Source organism: Pleurodeles waltl, chromosome 8 (assembly GCF_031143425.1).
Source record: "Pleurodeles waltl isolate 20211129_DDA chromosome 8, aPleWal1.hap1.20221129, whole genome shotgun sequence".
Lineage (NCBI taxonomy): Eukaryota > Metazoa > Chordata > Amphibia > Caudata > Salamandridae > Pleurodeles > Pleurodeles waltl.
In genome coordinates, this window is record NC_090447.1 from 1,417,554,184 (window position 1) to 1,417,578,755 (window position 24,572).

Consider the following 24,572-nt stretch of genomic DNA (forward strand, 5'->3'; position numbering starts at 1 on the left):
TGGACACTAAAGGTGGCGGGTGCTAAATGTGATAGGTGCTGAAATGAGTAGATGATAAATGTGGGTGGTATGGAATATGCTGTATACGGATTGTGGTGGGTGTTGAATATGGGGGTGCTAAGTGTGGAAAGCACAGAATATAAAAGGTGCAGAACATAGTGGGTGCTGAATGTGGTTGGTACTGGGTTTAGTGTGTGCTAAATATTGTGGTTGCTGAATGTGGTACTGAATTTGATGCACACTAAATATAGTGGGTGTTGAAGAAAAGGGTTATGAAAGTCATAGATGCTGAATGTGGGAGTTGCTGAATGTTGAATGCAATAGGATCCTCGTGTTTTATACGTGAATGTGTACCGTCCTCCTTGTTTTCATTGCCATTAACATCTTCGCCTATATGTCAGTATAGGTATTTAGGTATGTTCGAATGTCAGAGTACATATTCCTCAGAGTATTTAAACTTCAGGTTAAACCTTCCTCCGTCTGCCTACATTTTAGTTTCTGTGATGTGTGCCCACATGTGAGTGTAAAAATGCCTTGATGTGTCACCGTAGGTGTGTTTACATGTCAGTGAATACCACTCTGCAACTGTTTACATGTTGGTGTAAGTGTGCCTGTATGTTAGTCTACGTGTGTTTACATTGCAATGTACACCTTTCTTGATGCCTTTGGCTATCAATGTAAATCTTTCTAAGTGTTTTTACATATCAGTGCTGATATGTTAATACTTCAGGGTATAGTTTTCATGTGTTTACACGTCAGTGTATTTGTTTACTCAACAGTGTGTGACATGACATTTCTATATGTGCAGTTGTGTTAAACAGTGGTCTAGGAGTGCTAACATGTTGACGTAAAAACATTTGCATGTTACTATGCTCTACCCACACTATATATCTTGCCATAGATTTGTTTAATGTTTACATGTCAGTGCATTCCTTTCTCAGAGTGTTAATATATCAGAGTATGTTCATATGTGAATATAGGTGTGCTAACATGTCGTTATAGTTATATGTTAGTATATACCTTACACTTTAGGTGTACAAGCCAGGGTGGGTGTTGAAGGTGGTGGGTACTAACTGAGGTGGGTGTTAGAGGTGGTGACTTTTGCTACTGTCAAACTGATAGCTGGCTGATTGTGGTGGGTGGTGAACTTCACGGTTGCTCAATGCACTCTATGTTAAACATGGTGGATGTTAAATGTGGCTGTACTGTGTGTGTGAAATCCTGAACATAGTAAATTCTGACTGTGATATCTGATAAAAAATAGTGAATGCTGAAATTGGCAGGTATTAATGTGTTGCCTGTTGAACACTGTGAGGGCTGAATGTAGTGGATGTGGACTCTGGTCGGTACTGCAGTTGCATGGTGTTGCAAGTGGTGGTTGCTGAATGCGGTGCGTGCAGAAGGTGGTGTTTGTTGAAAGTGTTGGATGATGAATAATCTGGGGGGCTGAACATGAGAGCCGCTGAATGTGGTGGGTTTGCATGCAGCAGGTGATGATGGAGAATGCTGCATGTGGTGGTTTCTGATTGTGGGGTCTCGGAGTGCTCAAGAATAGCTGTTGAATACTGTGGGGTTTAAATGTGGTGGATTTTGAATATGGTGGGATCGCAAAACAAAATAAAATGATGGACGGAGTGTTGATGTGGTGAGCAAAATAACGATGGATTAAACCCAGATCTGTAACTGGGGGTGAGTGTTTGAAAAGTTTCAACACTCCGTCCATCATTTTATTTTGTTTTGTGATGTTGCTTTGTGCGCCCTAAGTGGCAGGGGTATGCCCAGACATGGGTCCCTTGCTCACTGCACCACTGGATTCAAGCTAGCCTGGGTGATGAAGGGTGATACCCTGAAACCGGTCCCAGGATGCTTGTTTCCTGTCCAGGGAAGGCCTGGCCTAGCAGTTCGGCCTGGACTGTTCCTATGGGGAACAGGGTCAAAACTGATTTGCATATGGCTGGGTCCAAACTGGGGTGAAGTGGCGAGCAAAATAACGATGAATTAAACCCAGAGCTGTGACTGGGGCTGAGTGTTTGAAAAGTTTCAACACTCCATCCATCATTTTATTTAGTTTTGTGATGTTGCATTGAGATGTAAAATGGCCTTCTCACGGATCAGTAGAGAACCCCAACATCGGCTCATTCACCCAAAAGACACAGTTACTCAGACCTGTGAGGCCGCATTACAGCCTACGCGGTATATTTCCCGCGGCATACCTCTGTAACACGAGAAGATTGTGGGTGCGCATCTTCGTACCTCTGTTTTCTTTCTAATTGTGGTTTCTTTAAAGTGGTCCGTGGCTGAGTCCGTGTTCATTCACGAAAGTCAAAAGTACGTTCGCTTATTTTGTGATCAAATGTAATGAAAAGCGCATAAGCGGAGCAGAGCCAGGGAGTGTGTGATACAACGCCACAGCCAGTTTACAGGACAGCTGTCCATTGCTCACCAACAGAGCAGTGCATTGCAGCGCGTGCATTGCTCCAACTATAATCAAGTGACCCGGCAGAATATTTTAAATAAACACCGGGTGTAGCATATGGACACTTGTAGAACTTCCCCTAGAAGAAATACCCCTACCTGAACAGTGATTGGCTGCGGATATGCTAATCGACTGCCTGTTAAACACTTTAACTAGCTGGCTCGCTGATAGACTGGCTGATTGGCTGAGAGACTGATTGGCTGATAGACTGACTATCTGATTGGCTGATAGACTGAACGGCTGCCTGTCTGGTTGGATGGCTGCCTAGCTAATTGACTTGCTGACTGACAGATTGAATGGCTGGTAGGATTTGGGATGGTTGGCTGACTGCGTGATTGACTAGCTGTCTCTCTGACTGGTTATCTGGATAGTTGACTGACAGAATAGCTGTCTGTCTAGGTATCAGACAGTCGGACTGACATGCTGACTGACCGATTGTCAAGATATCTCTGGAGATGGAAATCCTGGTGGCGATGTGAGTAGCCCAGTCACATGAGAGTTGCTCTCACCTTGTACAAGAACACGGCAGTCTCTCCAAAAGCAAAGCCAGGTAGAATAAACGGAGGAGGCTGTCTCAAAGTCGAAGAAACCACTTCCTGAACGAACCAGAACTGTCCTCGCGAGATCAGCTTAACCACTTGAAGTTGAGGAAAGACTTCTATTTAACAACGCCTTTAGCCCATCAATGACTGATTAAGACAACATCGCCTTCCCGGTGCATAACACCTCCTACTCCCCCACCCCCCATAGGACATCTCCAATATCTCTGAACAAATGTCTGCGCTGTCCCTGTCACCTGGAGAGCTTTAAATGAACCGAGCCCACCTCCCAGCGCTCCGAAGAGGCCGCAAAGTAACATGTTTTAGCGCTATACAAAACTCCTTTGATAAGAGTGAAACCCGGAAATAGTGACTGGTGCAAAACGCCGAGCCTCTGTGGACATGATGACTGTTTGACTTAAAAGTGCCCCGCAACCCCTCAATATCTCCACCTAAAACAAGACAAAACTCTTGCATGTTCCCTGAAATGTACTTTCAGATGAAGTGAAGTTTGTTTATTTTTATGGCTGTTGTCTTATATAAACGTTGAGCTGGGCTCGGCTCACCTGCTTGTAAATAGCGGGGCTCAGTCTCGGGGACACTGCCCTGTGGGTCAGTGTGCCTACTGCGCAGAGGTCTTTGTGTCCCGCAGTCACAGAAAACAGGATCACGAACACAGTGTGGCTTCCGAGACCAAGGGTACAGCCGCAGCCATGTTTGTAGCACCCTTTGCACCCAGTAACTCGGGCGCTGTCTTGTGTGAATAGTTGTTGTATGTTTGCGTTGAGTGGCTAAACTGGGGATTTACCTGCCTTGGCTGTTTGAGTGGCACCAGACAAACCCGTCGGGCTCATTGTGGAGAACTGACTGTTGCTCAGACTTCCCACTCCGGGGTCGCAAGTTCAAGCCCTGCGCGATCGTCTGACAGCAGCGCCAACGGGGTTTAACATCTTGAGTTACAAAACATATTATTATGTTATTACTGTTGTTTATCTACCTAATGCGGTTTCTTCTGTATGTGATTATTATTTCTGTGGAACTTACATTTTTGTAAGGGAGGCAGCTCAGGCAGGGCGCTAAAGAATTTGAAGACTAGTAATTGTCACTTACAGCGCCTAGAAACGACAAAGTGCAGCACGCCGCGATATATGCAAAACTGTTGCGGAGTGTCCCTGAGCAGGGTGAGTCAAGGGAACCAATAAACTGTCCGACAGTGTGACCAAGAGCTGAAAGATCTCCCCCCCCACCCCCAAACCCCAATCTCCACCCAGTCCGCCTTGTTTCCTTTCGCAGGGGGCGGTAGTGCACAGAGGCCTAACGCAAATGTTATGGCCGCCATACAGAACCTGGTGAGGGTTGCGGGTGTCCCCATGTCACAGATGTTCATTGGCCTTTGGCTGCGTGGTACCCCCTGAAGCTGGTATTCACATAGGATGTGCCCAGTGGCGTAGCAAAGGCCTCCGCGGTGCTGGTGGCCCCCGAGCTCCAGGGGGGTTCTTAGGACAGAACAATGTGCAAGGGTGGCAGACCCCTGACTGGGTCCAGGGAGGAGCCCTCCCCCAACCCCCTTCCCCAAAGTTATTGGAGGGGGGGGGGGGACTAAAGTTTCGTTACCCCACTGGATGTGCCGGCCACGCACCTGCCCCCCCCCCCCCCCCCCCATTCACTGTCGCACCGCTCCCCAGATCTCGCAGCGCCGAAAACTTATCGCTTTTTAAACATGAACTACTGTGCAACAAAAGTCAAACCTGAATAGAGGGACTGACAGCGGAAGCCTGCGTCTCCCTGTTTAGATGTGTTTGTTTTTGTGTTTTCATTACGCAGCGTTTCTGTTTCGATAAAACATCTCCATGCACGCGCATCACTGTCAGGCGCTTGGAGCCGAAGTTTGTCTTCTGTGTATGTATGAAGCGCCCTGAGCCAAGCCCACGTGATTATAAATCACTCCTATAGCTCAGCTCTGCGTTTATGGCAGATTTTTGAATGCTTGGTTATTGACCCGGATTTCACGCTGACGTGTTTGTGAGCCAGCTGGGCTCAGATGTGTGCCACATGAATGCAGACACTGTCGGGGAAGAGGCCTTCTGGTGTGAAGAGCCTTCGAGCTGTCTCAGATTGCTGTGGCAAACAGAGGAACCCGTTCAAAGCTTGCCCAAGATCACACGCACGGACGGGTGGAGAAGCCGAGAGTAAAGTCGGGTCACCTGGTCCCGAAGTGAACAAGGTCAGCCCTAGTCTGCAAGAATACATGAGCGGTGGGGGTGGGCGACTTTCAGCGCCCGTGGCTTATGCCAGGGTGGGGGTGTAAGAAGGATGGACGGCTGACATATATACATCGATTGGCTTCAAACACAGGAGACACGGGGCTGGAATACAAAAAGGGGAAAGATGTGGACATGAAAAAAGCGGAGACGGCTCCGTGACTTGTTGCAGGACGAGTCTCGGGGGCACCGCGATGCCACCACACACTGGGGCATCTCTGAGTCGTATTGCAAGTGTATGTTGGTGGTTCAGACGTGAACAGGAAACACTGGTTGCATTCTCTCCTCTCTTCACCGCCAGTTAAGCTTGCACGAAACCTCAGCGAGGTGACTGCGGCGGGGACCCATAATATCTGTTATTTCGAGTCCTCAGAAGACCCACCAGCTCTCGATATTGCCAACAGTAATTGTAGTGCCATTATGTAAGGTGCGGTGGATATTTACAGCTCTTAAAAACCGGAAATTTAAATTTAAGGCGCTATATAAAGCTATATAAAGCACTATATGCAATACGTCAAATCCTCACATTCATTATCATCCGAACCTTATTCTAAGTAGAACAGACATGTTATGATCAGCATGGGTTGGTCATACAAAGAACATAGGGCCTGGTTTATACTTCTTTAGCGCCGCATGTGCGCCATATCTTGACGCAAAAGCGGCGCAAATTTACAAAATATGATAGAATTTTGTAAATTTGCACCGCTTCTGCGTAAAACAATTACGCAAAAGCGGCGCAAAAAAAGTATATATCAGGCCCATAATGTGCACATTACGTGGATCATACAGTAACGTATAGTGTTGATAATTTACGAGGTAGAGCCTTCAAATCACCATCCATGTTTACACGTGCAGTATATAATCCGTGTAACAATTCTTACACCAAAACGCTCCAGCCATTTTAGAAACACGTAGCTCCGTATTTAAAATAAGCACCAGACGCTAGGGCGCTGGCATTAACTGCTCAGGAAAGGTGACTAGTAACCACGACCCCTGTGCAGGCAGATAACGCGTTTATTGTTGCTGCAGGGAGTTTACTGACGTCGGAGCACATTTGATTTTAAGAGTCCGCGGTTTTCCTCTCACCAACTCCTTTCCTGACTCACTTCTTTCAACTCCCAGCCCGCAAACCCCTTTCCTATAAAGTGCATTTACTTTATAAGGTTTACAACGGCACCAGGTGTGTGTGTTTGTCCAGATTTAATGTGCGTGTCGCTGATGGAAGGATTCATTGCTAAGGTTCTGACTATAGCGACAGCAAAAGGCGTTTGTTTGGTCAGAGGTATATCTATATATATATATATACACACCCACAAATAAGGCGCTCCTTCGGGGCTCTAACGGCAGGGGGGGAGAAGGGGTGCGTTAACCGGCAGAGCAGACCGGTAAATTCAAATCCACATCAAAAACCATGGAAAACGCACACTCGGGACACGCGATCAAGGCTGTGGATTTCAGTCCAAACGCTTTGTGTTTGGCGATTAAACTTTCCATTTTTTTGCATTTCCTGATCTCCAGTGTGCGCGTTTTATATGTTTTTTGCTGATATATATATATATATATATATATATATATATTCTGAATACTAGCGCGGATTTACAAAGACAATGTCACAATTTCAGGGATGTAATGATTCCGCGCATAGGACCCCTTCACTTCGATGCTAATGTGTCGTGGTTTCTTTTATTATCAGCTTTGTAAAGGGGGGGGGGGGTGCTTTCTTTGCCCAGCACAGCGCCTCGAGACGCTATTTTCCCGCGGTGGGGAGGGTGTGAATCTTCGCTCCTGGAAAACATCGCGAAGCCCCGTGCAAGGGAGGGAGGGCGCACCCCGGCCCAGTGGGGCAAGCTGGGGAGTGCGGCCGGGTTCACCCGCTGGAACCGTGTGTAGCGGCGGAGGACCCGGGAGGCGCTTCATGGGGCTCAACAAGGGGTCTGAAAGCAGCATTCGCTCCCGCCCCCCAACCAGAGGAAGAAAGGCCGCCAATAATAACACACTGTACATTATTATAATTATTAATAATACTGCAATAATAATAATGATGATAATCGTCATTCTGCTTTTTTCAATAATTTTTTATGTTAACATTATAATTCGTTTACTGTATACAAAAATATGTGGCTGTATTTTTTGGTAATATTTATGTGTTAAAATTGTTAGTATCTTTAGTATTAATGATATTATTATTTCAATTACTATTCATTCTCATTATTTTTTATTGCTGTTAGTATCACTATTAGCAGTGGCAATAATAGATTTCCGCTTATTATTATTAATACTCTCAATAGCATTATTCTAATGATCTGTTTGTAAATATTATCAGCAAATTAAGTAACAAGAGTAAATTGAAAACATTAAACAGATATAAGATATAATATGACGGCGTCTCGCCTCTTCACTAGTGGTTCATGTTTAACAAATATCACTTTTGGTGAGTACTTCTCAGCGCAGTGACGTGTGCATGCAAGAGCTTCGACATGGTATAACAAGCAGCACTCCTAGTAACACGCATACTACTAGTACTACTGCTAATAATAAATGCACTGGTATTATTATTATCGTCATTCTTAGTAGTATTATTGGTATTATTATTATTAGTAGTAGTATTAATAGTAGTAGCATTAGTATTATTATTATCATGATTATTATTATTATTATTATTATTATTATTATTATTATGTAGTATTAATATTAGTAGTATCATTATTATTAGTGGTAGCATTAGTAGTAGTATTATTAGTAGTAGTATTAATATTATTATTAGTAGTGGTATTATTAGTAGTAGTATTTAAGAATACTGCAGCTGAGTGGCAATAAGCACACGGTCTCCTAAATCTATTATAGAGAGGGATGTTATTGGAATAAAACATCACCTCGTCCAGTTACTTCTATTTTCACAAGGGTAAACGAATTATGGAATAGGATGGAGGATATTTTGGAATTAAGCGGGAAAAGAAGGATTAGGCTGTGATTCCTTTCCACATTACTCCACTCGACAACAGTTCTGGTGAAATATTTTCCCCTGATATGAGGAAAGCTTCGTGTCTATCGCCCCTGACGTTTTGCAGTGAGACTTAAGCACCGCGTTACTCAGGGGTCCGGGCCGGGCCCTGCTCACCACAGGCACCGTCAGCTGGCTCGGAGCTGCCAGTATCAGGCTCGCGCACTCGGGCAGAAAGGAATGGCTCGAGGACAAGTGAGATTTGTTTCTGCAAAGGTGCGCGAGCCGCTGAAAGCTCGAGACAGGCTCGAGCCTGAATCCTGGCTCGGGCTCTGCTCGAGGTCCTCTTGGAACCTCGAGCCAATGACGAGCCGAGCTTGCATGTGCCTTGTGCTTGGAACTGGAGGGCCAGAAACGAGTATCGGCGTTGGCTCAACATCGTGGGGTTCTTGGCAACTCACTTAAGCTCCCCGTCCCCACAAACAATGAATGGTGACCTCGTGTGATGGAAGTGTTGCTAATGGAACACACCCCAGTCCCTGCAGTCGAAGGTGAAAACATAGCTTTAGCATAAGGGAAGATACATAAAGAACAGTTTACGGGCTGTTTGGTACAAAGCGAAGCCTGAAAACGTGGATAATTCGCAGGTTTTCCCTCTGAGATTGTGTGATCCTCTGCAAATATACTGTTTCAACAAACTTTTTCCTTCATTGTCGCACATGAAAGCACTTTCAAATAAGTGCGCTCAGAATGCCATCTGTACAACAAAGCGTTTGATTTAAGACGCTATAAAGTTGCTCTAGAATAATCTGTGCCACGTTCAGGGTTTATGTGACAACTGTCGCGCCTCTTAGTTCACTAATGGTTCGTGTTTAAGAAATGGCACTTTTAGTAAGAACCTCTCAGCGCTGTGAATTACGTGTCCTATGAATGTCAAAGCTTCGAGATGTTAAAGAAATGCATTTGTTGAATTCTGAAGAGGTTTTATCATATTTTATGTGAAGCATCATATAATTAACATCATAAATATTTGCAGGGCTCGAAGATCAGAGCCGACCCGTTAGCTCGGCTCTCCCTGTTAATTCGTTGGCTTGCCACCTCGATGTGTTTGTGCACATGGCCGAGTGAGAACACTTGAGTGCACAGAGCCGATCAGGCATGTTTTGTTACATGACCGTGAAGGGCACTCCAGAGGTCCTCTCAAATCCCACCGAGCTGAGAGGTCTTCAGTCTCTCTTCTCCTCCCACCTGTCAGTTTCAGTGGGTTGGGCTCAGTGCCTAATTTGAGCCCGTGGTTTCTGGTGCGGGGTACCAGCATTAATTTATGAGGGCTGGCATTTATTTTTCTGCCTCATGCATTTACTACAAGTAAAAGACATATGAGAAAGACGGTGAAAGAGAAAAACGAAAAAGCAGCAGAAAGGAAGAAAGCATAAAGCTGCAAGAGTGAGCAGAAGGGGCAGGGAGTGGCTGTAGATGGATAAAAGAGGTCTGAAATGGCTTCAGGATTATGCTGCCTCATTATTCCATGCTCACATATTTAAGTGCAGCAGCTGAGTGTTTCAGAGGAGGGCTTTAACCCCTTCGCTGCCAGGTCTTTTCACCCTCAGGTGCCAGTTTTTTTTTTTGGCTATGTGGGGCAGTTTGCGCTTAGACCCTCATAACTTTTTGTCCACATCAGCTACCCATGCCAAAATTGCATCCTTTTTTCCAACATCCCAGTGATTGTAGAGGTACCCAGAGTTTGTGGGTTCCCCTGAAGAAGACCAAGAAATTAGCCAAAATACAGCCAAAACTTCGTTTTTTAAAAAAAGAAATGGGAAAAAGGGTTGCAGAAGAAGGCTTGTGTTTTTTTTCCCTGAAAATGGCATTAACAAAGCGTTTGTGGTGCTAAAATCACCGTCTTCCCAGCTTTCAGGAACAGGCAGACTTGAATCAGCAAAACACATTTTTCAACACAATTTTGGCATTTTACTGGGACATACCCAATTTTTACTAAATTTTGTGCTTTTAGCCTCCTTCCAGTTAGTGACAGAAATGGGTATGAAACCAATGCTGTATCCCAGAAAACAAAACATTTCTAAAAAGTAGACAACATTCTGAATCCAGCAGGGGGTCATTTGTGTAGATCCTACAAGGTTTCCCTACAGAAAATAACAGCTGGAATAAAGAAATATTGAAATCGAGGTTAAAACTGCAATTTTTCTCCACGTTTTACTCTGTAACACTTTCCTGCGATGTCAGATTTTTTAAAGAAATATACCGTTATGTCTGCTAGACGCTTCTGGTTGTGGGGGTGTATAGGGCTTGAAGGTTCATCTAGAACCCTAGGTACCCAAAGCCAATAAATGAGCTGCACCTTGCAATGGGTTTTCATTGTATATCGGGTATACAGCAATTAATTTTCTGAAATATAAAGAGTGAAAAATAGGTATCAAGAAAACCTTTGTATTTCCAAAATGGGCACAAGATAAGGTCTTGAGAAGCAGTGGTTATTTGCACATCTCTGAATTCCGGGGTGCCCATACTAGCATGTGAATTACAGGGCATTTCTCAAATAGACGTCTTTTTTACACACTGTCTTACATTTGGAAGGAAAAGATGTAGAGAAAGACAAGGGGCAATAACACTTGTTTTGCTATTCTGTGTTCGCCCAAGTCTCCCGATAAAAATTACACCTCACTTTCATGGGTAGGCCTAATGCCCGCAACATGGACACATCACATTTTCCTAAAGAAAACAGAGCTGTTTTTTGCAAAGGGCCTAGTTGTGGATTTTGGACTCTAGCTCAGCCGGCACCTAGGGAAACCTACCAAACCTATACATTTTTGAAAACCAGACACCTAGGGGAATCCAAGATGGGGTGACTTGTGGGGCTCACACAAGGTTCTGTTACCCAGAATCCTTTGCAAACCTCAAAATTTGGCCCAAAACATGCTTTTTCCTCACATTTCAGTGACAAAAAGTTCTGGAATCTGAGAGAAGCCACAAATTTCCTTCCACCCAGCGTTCCTCCAAGACTCCCGATAAAAATGGAACCTTACTTGTGTGGATAGGCCTAGTGCCCGCGAAAGTAAATGCCCCAAAAAACTATCTGGACACATCAAAATTATCAAATATAAAACTACCTGTTTTTGCCGGAGGGCACCTGCGTTTTTGGTCCTGGGCTCTGCAGCCGTACAGGGAAACCTACCAAACCCAAACATTTCTGAAAACTAGACACCCGAGGTAGTCCAGGGCGATGTGACTTGCGTGGATCCCCGAGTGTTTTTTCACCCACATTCCTCAAAAAAATTCAAATTTAGCAAAATAAAAATAAAATTTTTCCCACATTTCTCTAAGGGATCACTGCAATGGGGACAAATTTCCTACCACCCAACATTCCCCTCTGTCTCCCGATAAAATTGATACCTCATTTGTGTAGGTGGGCCAAGTGCCTGTGACAGGGAAAAGCCAAAACATGTTGAAATTAAGGGGAACCAAAGCGGATCTAAAAGGGCAGTTTGAAAAAAAAACATTTTTAGGCTGACAAGTGCGGCATAATTTGTATCGGTATGGATGCGTCAATGCTCGGTTTTAGGAATTTTGTGGAGTCCTGCAGATTTCGTCAGTTCCATCACAAAAATGTGTGATTTCCAGCAAAATTGGAGGTTTACAGGGCATTGTGGGTAAGAAAATGGTGCAGGGTGCATTTGAAGCACACCACCCTGGACTCACCCAGATGTTTAGTTTTTAGATGTGTCTAGGTATTGTGGATTTTTCTACATGGCAGCGTCTCAAAGTCCAAAAAGTGCAGCTCTTACCATTCTTAGTGGGAAGGTTTTGAGAGTTTGCCAAGCTTTCATGGCCCAAATGTAAAACCAAAATCCAAAATAATCAAATGTCCTCTTGCTTGCTGTGGGATAACATGTTTTAGTGTGCAGGGGAGAGCTGAAAGACTGTTACCCCCTTTAGTTGTGGTGGGGGCAAACCATGCCGATACTGGTTGGTAGCCACCAGCCCACTATTTTTTATTTTTTTTAAATTCCCTGGCACCTAGTTGGCTTTCTGCCCCCCCGGCGAGTGGACCGGTGGTAATTGCACCATCTGCCCATCGGTGGACAGAACAACTTTGTCCCCATTTATTTGGGGTGGGAGTATGGCCATACTCCCACCCTCTTTTTAAAAAAAATAAAAATCTTCCCTTGTGTCTGGTGGGGTTTCTGCCCCCCTAGGGGGCAGATGAGCCTTACAAAAATAGGCCGATCTGCCCCCAAGGGGGGCAGAAATGGCCTAAAATGAATTCCCTCCCCAGGGGAGCGATCCTTGCCTAAGAGGTCGCTCCCTTTGCATGAAATTGGCACAAAAAAAAATCCCTGGTGTCTACTGGTTTCTGCCCCCTAATAAAAATAGGCCGATCTGCCCCCAAGGGGGGCAGAAATGGCTTAAAAACAATTGGATGTGATGGAATGCTGACCTTTCACAAGAAGCACATCCACACCAAGTAGTACCCTTCAGTGGCAGAAGCTACTATGGTAATGCAGGGTTTTTGAGACCAAAACATTTGTGCTTTTAGCCATTTATTCAGGTGAACGAGGGCCAGGCAGCTTCCATAATAAAGTTCTGCAAAATCTATTCCAAAACAAAACAAGCATTGACAAAACCAAACGCCAATAGCTAATACCAGACCTATTGGCTTTGCCAGTGCATCTTTCTATGTCTGGCATTAGCCAATAATTTATAATTTTACCAAAATCATATATATGATATCCTTACTTATAAGGACTTTCAGCCAACCCTCTTTATCCATTGATTTGTTGTTTCATTCACATTTTATCGTCCACCAACAATAGCATAGAGCACTGGGCCATGGGTCGGTCTTCTTCACCCATTGGTCAACTTTACTGTGTGTGACCGCATTCTGCACTTTCTCAAGAAGCACAGCCTCATACAAAGTAACTACTATTGGAAAGAGTAAAGTTTGGGCCCACAATTGTATTGACAAAGGCCAATCATCTGCACCAACAATACACTTAAAAAAATGGTAAAGCAAATCAAGCACTGAAAAAGCAAAAATGCTGGCAGTAAACAACAGACCTATTGGGTTTGCCAATGGTTGTACAATCCTTTCTCAGATGCTGCCGACCCATTGTCTGCTTCATACTTTCTAATGAAAGAGAAGGAACAGTAACTTGGAATACTTAAAGCATATAGAGGAGAATTGTGACATCACACGAAAGATGACTGGTGCTATTATCTAATGCCTCTCCAAGCAGGAAGAAACAACACTGGTGCCCTGAAACACTCCCACTATAAAAGGTAGATAAAAAAAACTGCATCAGAAGGCAATTAAAAGTAAGACAGTGCTATATATGCTAGACAAATGTAGCCGCCAAAACATATATAATATTAGAACGCTGAAATGTTAGGTGCTCCATTGAAAACAATGGAATGCTCTGGGCTTCTAATGGTTGGAAGAAACCTGGAGCTCCAACATTCCAGTGTTCTCATTGACAGCTGTGAACAAAGGCATCACGGAACTCAAGGGGATTCCAATCCCCTCATGAGGCCTTTGTTTTATTTATTAGAACATTCTGCCCTCTAGTGGCAGAATATTCTAACAGCCTCATAGCCCTCAGTAGCTGGGCTATACTGGCATTAAAGTCCAGCTTAATTGTTAAAGGCCCTCACCTTCGACTCAGGCCTATAAAACAAGAGCGGGCCTTTAATGGACGGTATAGCCCGCTATGGCGGACTATAAAGCGATAGGAGAAAGGTGTTTGAAATGCCTGGAAAGAGTGGTTTGTTTAATGCCTCATTGATATGCGGCATTTCATAATGTGTAGCCCTGAACAGAAGCAATGTTTTTTTCACGCTGGGTAAAAAAAAAAGAACATAATTTTGCAATGATTATGCAACTGTACGTAGGTGGATATACCTGCCAGCATGGTGCCCTCTGCAGACATGATGCAGAAGCTGCCTGTTATTATGGGCGTATGGGCTCTAACTGCCTCGATTTCGCAAAGCATGATGAGTGTCTGTGAGGTTGAGCAAAGGTCAGTCTGACAGACCCTCACCGTGTTAGGGTCAGGATGCAAGGCGCTACGTGCACAGGCGCCTGTCAGCATGAGCCAAGCTTTGCTGGACTGAATATTTTACAGTCCTTAGCATGACCTCATCAGGCCAGAAAAGTCTTGCGAGAGCCACCCCTTGTGACAAGTAAGAGTGTCACCAATAGAAACAGACCTCGGCATCTCAGGTTTAAGCCCTGAAGTTGGCAAGACTGAATGTCTATCAGTGACTCCTCTTCACAGAGTGGGGTGGGGTAAGCAACTCTCATTGATGCCATCCCACTCTGTGACAAATTAGGGAAGGTCCTCCCCTCATTGACTGACCCATGATAAGGTCAGCCAATGAGAGGCAGCAGCAGGATCTTTTAGTTTTCTCTTAGCACCCACTAACATCCAGCTTCCTCTGGTGCCTTCAACTTCACCTCCCGCCACCTACTGGACCTGCTGTCACCACCACAGCCTGGTAATTACGTTTAATAAATGTTTGGATATGTGCATGCTGGTATGAATGTATGTGTGCTTGCACACATGTGTGTGGATGGGTGTATGCATGGGCTTGTGAATCATGGGTGTGAGTATGTCTATGCACTTGTGAGAGAATGGGATGTATGTGATCACCTGTGCCTTTCCTTCGTTGTGCAACCTGTAGAGGCATAGCTATGGATGGTGTAGCAGGTGCAGTGACACCGAGGCTCATGCATGTGAGGGGCCCATTGCAATCCAATTATGTCTATTGTTTACTACTAAACTAAGGGCCAAGGATGATTTCCTTGCTTGAAATAGGGCCATTGGCATGCATGCTACAACACTGGTAATCTGCAGCCGTTTAGCATCTCCACAGGGGTAGCATAGCCTTCTCATGTTTCTTAGATAAGATGAATATCATTGAGTTCCATTTGCAGTGCTACAAAAGTGCAAAGTTTACTGTGGCAAATGCTAAGTAGAAGACAGACTTATTCATTTGTTAAATGAAATAACTAAGGTTTCAATTAAAGTTAAGATTACAACGTCTATAGACTACAACAGTGAAAAATGTCTCAAGAGTTAAAATTATTTTAGTCCAAACATATCCTACCACACTAACGTGCTGAATAATGTATAGCTATGTCATGTTGTTCAGTACCACTGATGGTTTGTCTGAATTAGCTAATGGTTTTGTATAATAGTCTAATGTGTTTATTCAAAACCACTGTAACTGATGTATTTGAATGCTGATTTTTAAATTTAATCATTTACACTATGTGGGCTGTTAACTCCTTTTGAAGCCTTTGTACTATGTGAATGGCAGTGACTAAGGCCCTCACAATGAACATTGGCGGCTGAGCCCGCCATGCCGGTGGCGGCGGTAATGGCCGCCACCGGCATGGCGGGCTCAGACGCCAAATAATGAAGGCTGTGGGGACCCCCACAGGCAGCCTTCCACCACCACCAGGCTACCACCAACAGGCAGCCTGACGATGACGGAAATCATTATCCGACAGGGCTGCGCTGGGATCCCTTTTCCCTTTTCCTCCATCCTTTCCCTGGCGGGTTCCCCCGCCACGGAAAGGCTGGCGGAAGGGGTGCTCCGTGGCTCCCCTGGGGGCCCCTGCACTGCCCATGCATTTGGGTCTCTGCCCGATTTACGATTTGGAGCTGCCGTCAATGTTAAGGCCCTTGTACCTGCTGGGCCGGCAGGTGGAAACAGTGGACAAACATTATGCGGCCGGCAGGAGGGTCGTCGCGCTGGCGGTCTTCTGTTGACCGCCAGCGCTGATCTCGGCGTTCTTTACCGCCGAGATCATAATGAAGGCCTAAGTATCGGTATATGGAGTCAAGTCCAATATTGTCCATTCTGAATATGTATAATTTCTATGTTTATTTAGCAGAGAGCCTTTGCAAGCAATATTGTGTTTTTCTAAATTAATTGGGCATCTTTCATGGGCCATACACCTCATACATGTTTAGTTGCCTCCTGTAATTGTGATATTGGGTAGATGCTACATGGATGTACATTTATTTTTGTAAATGTGCATTTCCTAGTCTAAATGTATATTTGTAGTGCAAAGTCAGGTTTGCGATTCAAATCTACTTTTGTTACATTGAATCTGCATCAATCTTTCCAAATGTACATTCACTAAAACAAATGGGCATTTGATTAGGCTCAGCTCAATGTGTAAGACAGAGATAATGAAATGGACTTTGTACCAGCTTTTTGTGACTGGTTAATAACCAGACGTACAGAACTAGCTATAATAATGGTTTTGTGGAGTATTACACACTTAGGCCCTCATTATGAGTCTGGCAGTCCTAGGACCGCCAGAATCGGGGTGGCGGTCTGACCGCCGCCGCAGAAGTGGTCCGACCGCATTGGCAGCGGTCAGACGGCCACATTATGACCGTGGTGGTTTGGCCACGGTCGGACTGCCAGCACCGCGAGTTTCCCTCCACTGGAGGGACTGGCAGTGCTGGCGGTGCTGGTGGTCCTAATCCGCCAGGGCAGCCCGGCATGCAGCGCCACCCTGGCGATTACGACCCCCCTCTCCACCAGCTTTCACATGGCTTTTTTCACATGGTTGCACCGCCATGTAAAAGCTGGCGGAGACAGGGGGCCCCTGCACTGCCCACGCACTTGGCATGGGCAGTGCAGGGACCCCCATGGACAGCTCCATCGCGCTTTTCACTGCTCAGCAGACAGTGAAAAGCACGACGGGTGCTGTTGCATCCTACACACCGCAACATTGTCGCCGGCTCGATTACGAGCCGGCCTCAATGTTGTGGGCTGTTTCCCACTGGGCCAGCAGGCGGAAACTGTTTCTGCCTGCTTACCCAGCGGGAAACTCATAATAGGGGCCGCAGGAAGGTCACTGCACTGGAAGTGAGCTGACCGCTGGATTTTGGTAGGCGGCCTTTTCCACCCACCAGAGTCGACATGAGGGCCTTTATGATTTTTGGTTAATGAATACATATGAATTTGTTCTTTCAGAGCACACTCATACTGCAGATAATTCTTGAATTCTTCCAATCTTTTTCCCAAATTGGCTGATGGAATAAACAAAGGAGGAGTTTGCTGACAGCAGCAGCATCGTAGGTGGGCTGTCTAGAGTAGCAGTTATCTTTGCTATTTCAACAATCAGTTTCATTGTCCCGGGACTACCACTTCAAGTAGTCGTCGCACTTGCATTTCATATGCAGGAAAATCTAAAAAAAGAATTTCGAACGACTGCAATGTACTATCTGGGTTGCACCACCTAAGGATGTTGGTATTGTAGGCAGGTCCTACACAGTGTACCTATTTGAATATCAGGATTCGAATTTTAAAGCTTGCTATTTCTTCAATGTGATGTCTGTGTAGTGATTTCAGAAGATCTGAAATGTGACCCAGCTTTTCTATGCTCAACAGTCAGCAGAAGTGCAGCGTTTTGAACACATTGTAGCAGTTGTTTTTGGGAGTCAGTGAGACCTCCATGATGGACACTTAACTTATAAAGCATAGCATTTATCATCGCTCCAACTGCTACCATATGCATGTTTTCAGATAAAAAGTGATGTGCTCTGGATAGTTGACAAAACCTAAACTGTCACCTTGTCAAACTGCAGGATCAGAATCGAATCAGTGTTCTAAACAAAAGCTATGGGGTTCATTACGAGTTTGGCAGTCTTTTGACAAGACCGCCGCAGTGGCGGCCACCAAAAGACCGCCATTTTGGCGGTAATCTGACTGCCGCATTAAAAGTCATACAGCTCAGTCTGCCAAAATTCTGAAACAGCAAGAACACTGGAGGACGGAAAAGAGGTGGTTTCACTACCAGCACCGCCAGCCCGACAAAAGTCCTCCAATCATATTATGATCTACATCTCACAATAGCGGTTCTTCCATGGTGGAAAACCATTGGCGGTCAGAACCGCGGTGGTCTGAATTCACATCAGTCAGAACAGCACACCAATCAATCAATCAATCAATCAAACATTTGTAAAGCGCACTACTCACCCGCTAGGGTCTCAAGGCGCTGAAAGGGGGGGAGGGAAGGACTGCTACTGCTCGAATAACCAGGTCTTGAGGCATTTCCTGAAGGTCAGGAGGTCCTGGGTCTGATGTAGGTGGGCGAGGAGGGTGTTCCAGGGCTTGGCGGCGAGGTGGGAGAAGGATCTGCTGCTGGCTGTAGTTCGATGGATGCGAGGGACGGCGGCGAGGGCAAGGTTGGCGGAGCGGAGTTGGTGGGTGGGAGTGTAGAAGGTGAGTCGCTTGTTGAGGTAGGTCGGCCTGTGTTGTGAAGAGCTTTGTGAGCGTGGATGAGGAGTTTGAAGGTGATTCTCTTGGTGACGGGAAGCCAGTGAAGGTCTCTGAGATGGGCTGAGATGTGATCGCGGCGAGGGATGTTAAGAATGAGGTGTGCAGAGGTGTTCTGTATTCGTTGTAGTTTCTTCTGGAGCTTGGCTGTGGTTCCTGCGTAGAGCGCGTTGCCGTAGTCCAGTCTGACGAGGGCGTGAGTGACCGTCCTTGTTTCGGTGGGGATCCATCTGAAGATCTTGCGAAGCATGCAGAGGGTGTTGAAGCAGGAAGATGAGACAGCGTTGACTTGCTGGGTCATGGTGAGCGATGAGTCTAGGATGAAGCCTAGGTTGCGGGCGTGGGTGGTGGGTGTTGGTGCGGTTCCTAGGGTGGCTGGCCACCAGGAGTCGTGCCATGCGGAGCGGTTGGAGCCGAGGATGAGGATCTCTGTCTTGTCGGAGTTAAGTTTGAGGCGGCTCTTCTCCATCCAGTTGGCGATGACATGCAGTCCGTCGTGGAGGTTGGTTTTGGCGGTGGCGGGGTCCTTGGTGAGTGAGAGGGTCAGCTGGGTATCGTCGGCGTAGGAGACGATGTTGAAGTTGTGGGATCGGACGATGTTGGTGAGCGGTGCCATGTAGATGTTAAAAAGAGTAGAGCTGAGAGAAGATCCTTGGGGAACGCCGCAGATGGTTTTGGTGGCTCCCGACACCACATTGGATAGTTTGAATACCCCACACCGACACACATACACACCTGGCACACCTACACACTGCACTATGTACGACACCCCTACACAACCCACAATCCTTTGCAACCAAAACACCACACACAGCCACAGACAAGCTAACATTTTTAGAGTTAGAAAAAACAATAATAGGCATCTCTACACATTTCACTCAGCACTTATTCCACCCTGCACATCATATGCAACACACAATTTACTACCCCACACAATACACAACAACCATCACCCACTCACATCACAGCACCCACACCTCATCATTAATGTAGGATGCAGTCATTTCTTATCCTGTTTTTCACTACCTCACCGTCTTTTCCACCACTACCATGTCCCCACAAAAACATTCATGTTTCACTGAAGATGAGTAAGTGTCATTGTGGATGAAATAATCAGGGTAGAGCCACACCTTTTTGGAGCACAAGTCCAGTAAACATCAATAGCCAGGAAAAATGAGTTGTGGCAAAGGATAGTCGACAGGGTGAATTCTGTAGGAGTTACCCATGCACAGGAAGAGGTGGAACAACCTCAGGGGGAAGGTGCGTTCCCTTGCTGCCAGGCACCAGCTGGCGGTCCTCAAGACTGGCAGTTGTCCCCCACCTCCTCCCCCTACTTTCATATCATGGGAGGAGAAGGCCTTGGACATCTTGCATCCTGAGGGCCTGACAGGAATAAATGGGGGAGTGGATTCTGGTAAGTAACTACCCCATTCATGTCACCAAACAGTTTTGTCTTGCATGCTCACTGATCACCTTTCCCCACCTCAATGACCAAACCACCCACCACCCGTGAGTCCAAATGTCCAAGTACCTCTATCTGGCATGCCACATGTCAACTAAACTCACCTGGGACCAAGGTGTTTGTGAATGGCATGTGAAGTACTGGGAACTGACAGCACTACAACTCCCAGAAGGCACTATTCCACCTGAAGAAAACCAGAACAGTGTACTAAATTTAAAATGTGTTGCATGTGAAACTTACAATCAATGTAACCCATCCTGAATGTACCACTGTTTAACAGTCCATGGCAATGACAGCAATACAATGGCCCACTTCCAGTACCATTACAAGCAAAACACAGCTACAGATGTGTCCCCTACCAAACTGGCCTTTGAGAAACTAAATGGTAAACTGGTTGCACTTGCAGTACATCCATACAGAGGCCCAGGTCAAATGGTAACTCCTATATTGTTTGCCAGCAGTGACACCTTTGTGCATTGTTCAGCTGTTAGTTGAATCAATGATGCCATACACCTTACTAGGAGAGAAATGTACATTTTTATTTCTTTACTCAGACAAGATATGAGGGTGTAAGTTGTCATCTAAACACCAACATACTCAAAGAGCTTGAAGCATGGTGTATGCAATTACGAATCCCTGTGTCCCACATTGCATTTACCCAGATTTGGAAGCAGCTGTCATTGTCATACCAGGGTATTACGTAAGGGCAGTGTGTGCATCTCACTTAGCATGTCTAGTTGTCAAAGTTAAACATCACTTGTTGACCAAGCTGGCCTATCAGGGACACCTGGTAAGTCAACAAATGTCAGCCTTACCCTACCCACATCAACTCCTCCAAGGCCTGTTGCAGCCACATCACTGGCAACCATTCACCCCTAAACCTATGTCCCAAGGACAGTGTCTTCCATTGTGGTCCCCACTACAGGTACCTGAGTCTCCTCTTGTCACCCCTGACAATGATGGTCCTGCCACCAGTGGGAGTGGGCAAACTGTACCAGGGGCACAGGTACATGGGGGTTGAGTAAGTGGGAGAGATGGTGGGGCCAGAGGATGGGGGCTCTAAGGGATACAACTGACCAGGACGCTATATCCCAAGTCCTGGGACCCTACTAACATTCCAAGGCCTGATGGGCCAGGTACTGACCATGATGGGGGAGATCCAACAGCTGCAGAGGGACAGCCACCAGGAAACTATGCAGCAGTGGCAGGCACAAAATGCCATCCTGGCTTCCATTGCTGGGATGCTGAGGAACATAGATACCACCCTGAGTAGGTTTTGTACCCAACAGGTCTCTTCCACTAGCAATGAAACATCAGGCCCTTCTACATCTGTGGCTGCTAGTGGAATGGAGGCCCTGCCAGGGAAAGGGAATGACTCAGACACCCCACCCTCTGTAGCTGAAGAACCCCCCGCAAATGTGGACGTCCACCCAGACACCCAAGAGGAGCAGATGCCAAGACCAAAACCACTGCCAGGAAGTGAACCTCTACTGATTGGTTCCACTTGCATGCCACAGATACACCCTGTTGACTGTTCTGAAACCTATCTCCATTTTCCTTTGGTACCAGGACACTGGACTTGTGTTTCCAAATGATGTAGCAGCTGCCCTGATGATTTCATCCACCATGACTGAACCCTTCACTATTTTGTTTGTGTCGTTTGTGTTTCCTATCAATAATTTTGCTGTACATTCCCCAATAAATACCACTTAACAACAGACCATGTGTTAGTGTGATGTATCAACCATATACAACTGTCATGTATAACAAGTCTTGTACCGAAATGGTCCTCTCAAATGTAAAACATTTGTCATGGTCATTACACATATACTGCATAGCCAGGATACATACTGCATTGAGAATGTAATAAACACATGACACAAATCACTTGTATTGTACATTCCCCCATATTTATTTGGAGAATGCCAATCACCACATAGTGAATCACTGCTGTTAACTTCAGTGTTTCAGCACAGGACTCCTACACTACCATCCCACAGACTACTGAAGTTAGGGACATGTCAGCCTTTCACCATCCCAGGAGGCAAACATATTGCTTCAATGTATCATCAGCTAAAGCCTTATCACATCCCCATACCATACCTCACAAATGACCATACCACATTAAACAGACAGAGGTCAGTACTAAAGTCGCCAGTCATGGAACCTTCCACTTACCATGGTCAGGTATCTGTAGGCTTGCGACTCACCTATGTAGGTCTTCAGAGACATGCACATTGGTCTGCAAAGTGGAAACACACTGTCAGCTATCTAAAAGTTGCTTCACATACATATACATCATGATGTTAAAGGGCTTGGATATCATATTACGACATGTGTCAGAGACAAATGAACACATACATGGCATCATTGGCACCACCTCCAATACCAAACTGGTGTTTAGTGTGGAAATGGACACTACCATCCAACTGTTCTGACAGTCTGGGCATAGAACTCACACACCACAAATCTCATGCCTTACAGTACATGATTTAATCCATGTTCACTTCACATGTCAGTCTCATCTGCCTGTGACACTGTCTGATATTGCCAAATGAGGATGAGACAAACAGTCAAACTGCAATATGTAATTGACAAACATAAGGTATAGGCCACAATGGTATACATACATAACACTGCCAATTTATATGTACAAATGTGACTTTGAATGTGCATTTTCAAAACATTAGACTATGTACATAACAGTTCTGTACACAACTCCAAGTAACAATATGCATGCCCAGGGCGGCTTTAGGGCACCAGGCGCTGACCTGAATTGTGGGGCATTGACCTCATGGGGGTGCTGTGTTTAGCAATAACTTAGATTAGAAACCTGCAATTTAACATTCTAAAAGCACCTGCTGAAAAGTTCCTTGTGCGTCCAGCCTTCAGTAAGCAATTAAAATGTCAAGACACCTCTTGTGATTAATGTTCCTGCTAGGGAGAGAGATGGGCATTTTGTCTAGCGGCAGCTTTGACTTGCCATAAAGTAGCATAGAGGGTTAATATGCCTGTTGCAAAGAACAGAACTATAATTTATGTGGATAGCTGAGTGGATTAGTATAGCCATCCTTTACAAGTGCTTTAAAACAAATGAATATATGTGAAAGGGGGGCTATGGAGAGATATGGGGCACATTTACCAGGTGGCAGTAAGTGAATCCGAGGAGGTGGTCGTGGGGTGCGGTGCGCCAAAAAAGACTGTTGCACAGGGCACCACCAGTGCTAAAGCCAGCCCTGTGCATGCATATCTGAGTCAATGGTTTTAGAGCCACTTATGACCTCTCTGATGGTGGTAAAAAGAACCTTATCTGGCATTCATAACCTCACCAATACCCCACTGAATCTCTTTTGTAACATTACATCACATACCTTGAGTCAGGTGAAGTAATGATTGATTAGATCAGCCCTGATGTCTCCAGCTTCTTCTTCATCATGCTCATCCTCACTTGGCAAATCTGCATTTCCACCCACAGGATCTGTTGCCTCCCCCTCATCTGGTATAAATGGTATCTGACGTCTCAGGGTGAGGTTGTGGAGCATGCAGCAGGCAACAATAATTTGGCAAACTTTGTTGGGTGAGTAGAGGAGGTCTCCTCCAGACTTATCAATGCTCCAAAATCTTGCCTTCAGAAGTCTTAAAGTCCGCTCCACGATACACCTTGTCCTTCCGTGGGCCTCATTGTAGCGGACATTCCCTGGCGTTTTTAGGTCCCTCACTGGGGTCAACAACCAAGGACAGTTTGGGTAGCCAGAGTCCTCAGTAAGGTATAGTTACAACAATCCAAACATTAGTCTTGGGCATCCAGATATCTGGTAGCAGAGAAAAGGTACAGACACACCTGACATATATGACTTACCAACCAGCAAGGCCCTCTTTGCGTATAGTTGTGTCATTAGCAGTGGGATATTGCTGTTCCACATGATGAAGGAATCATGGACTGAGCCAGGATACTTTGCACAAACTTGGGAAATGTGGAGGTCAGACAAACAGACTATTTGGACGTTGATGGAGTTGAAGTTTCTCCTGTTCCTATATACCTGTTAATTGGCAATTGGAGGAACTAAGGCTACATGGGTGCCATCTATTTCTCCAACCAGATGTGGAATGAGTCCCAAAGCATAAAAATCAGCCTTCACATGGGCCAAATCCTCACATTGGAGAAATGTGATGTAGCTGTTAAGGTGGTTCAACAACACCAGTGTGCTCTGTGCCCTCCATGTCAATGATTAGAGTATAGGAACATAATTTTCCTTACACTCCCTGTGTTTTTAATCTTGTCCGAGACCCATCATTCACAATAAATTATGCTGCTGGGTGGTTCTCCAGCCAATTTTAAAGTCTTAGTTCTCTCCTTTCTTCACAGTAGGTCTGATTTGTTTCCTACTTATCCTCATGGTACGCTTTTAAAAGATTTCCAGCACAAAGCCCCCTCGTAGGGGTCCGTCGGGCATTGCAGCGCCTGCCCAACGAGGAGCAGACTCGAAGATGAAGCATGACATCCAATGGATGTGTGAGGGTTCTAGCTTCTAAATTTAGAGGTGCCCATGTGTCTTTTCTCTTCTTAGGAACA

At 45.5% G+C, this 24,572-nt stretch overlaps 1 long non-coding RNA gene across 1 annotated transcript in view; it reads left to right on the plus strand.

Annotated features, from left to right (window-relative positions):
- The first annotated feature begins 5,109 nt into the window (after positions 1 to 5,109).
- Positions 5,110 to 24,572, plus strand: part of LOC138249247 (uncharacterized) — a 47,389-nt gene continuing 27,926 nt past the window's right edge. Inside the window, exon 1 of the long non-coding RNA XR_011194810.1 lies at positions 5,110 to 5,239. This is a non-coding gene — a long non-coding RNA (uncharacterized lncRNA). The remainder of the gene's footprint in view (positions 5,240 to 24,572) is intronic.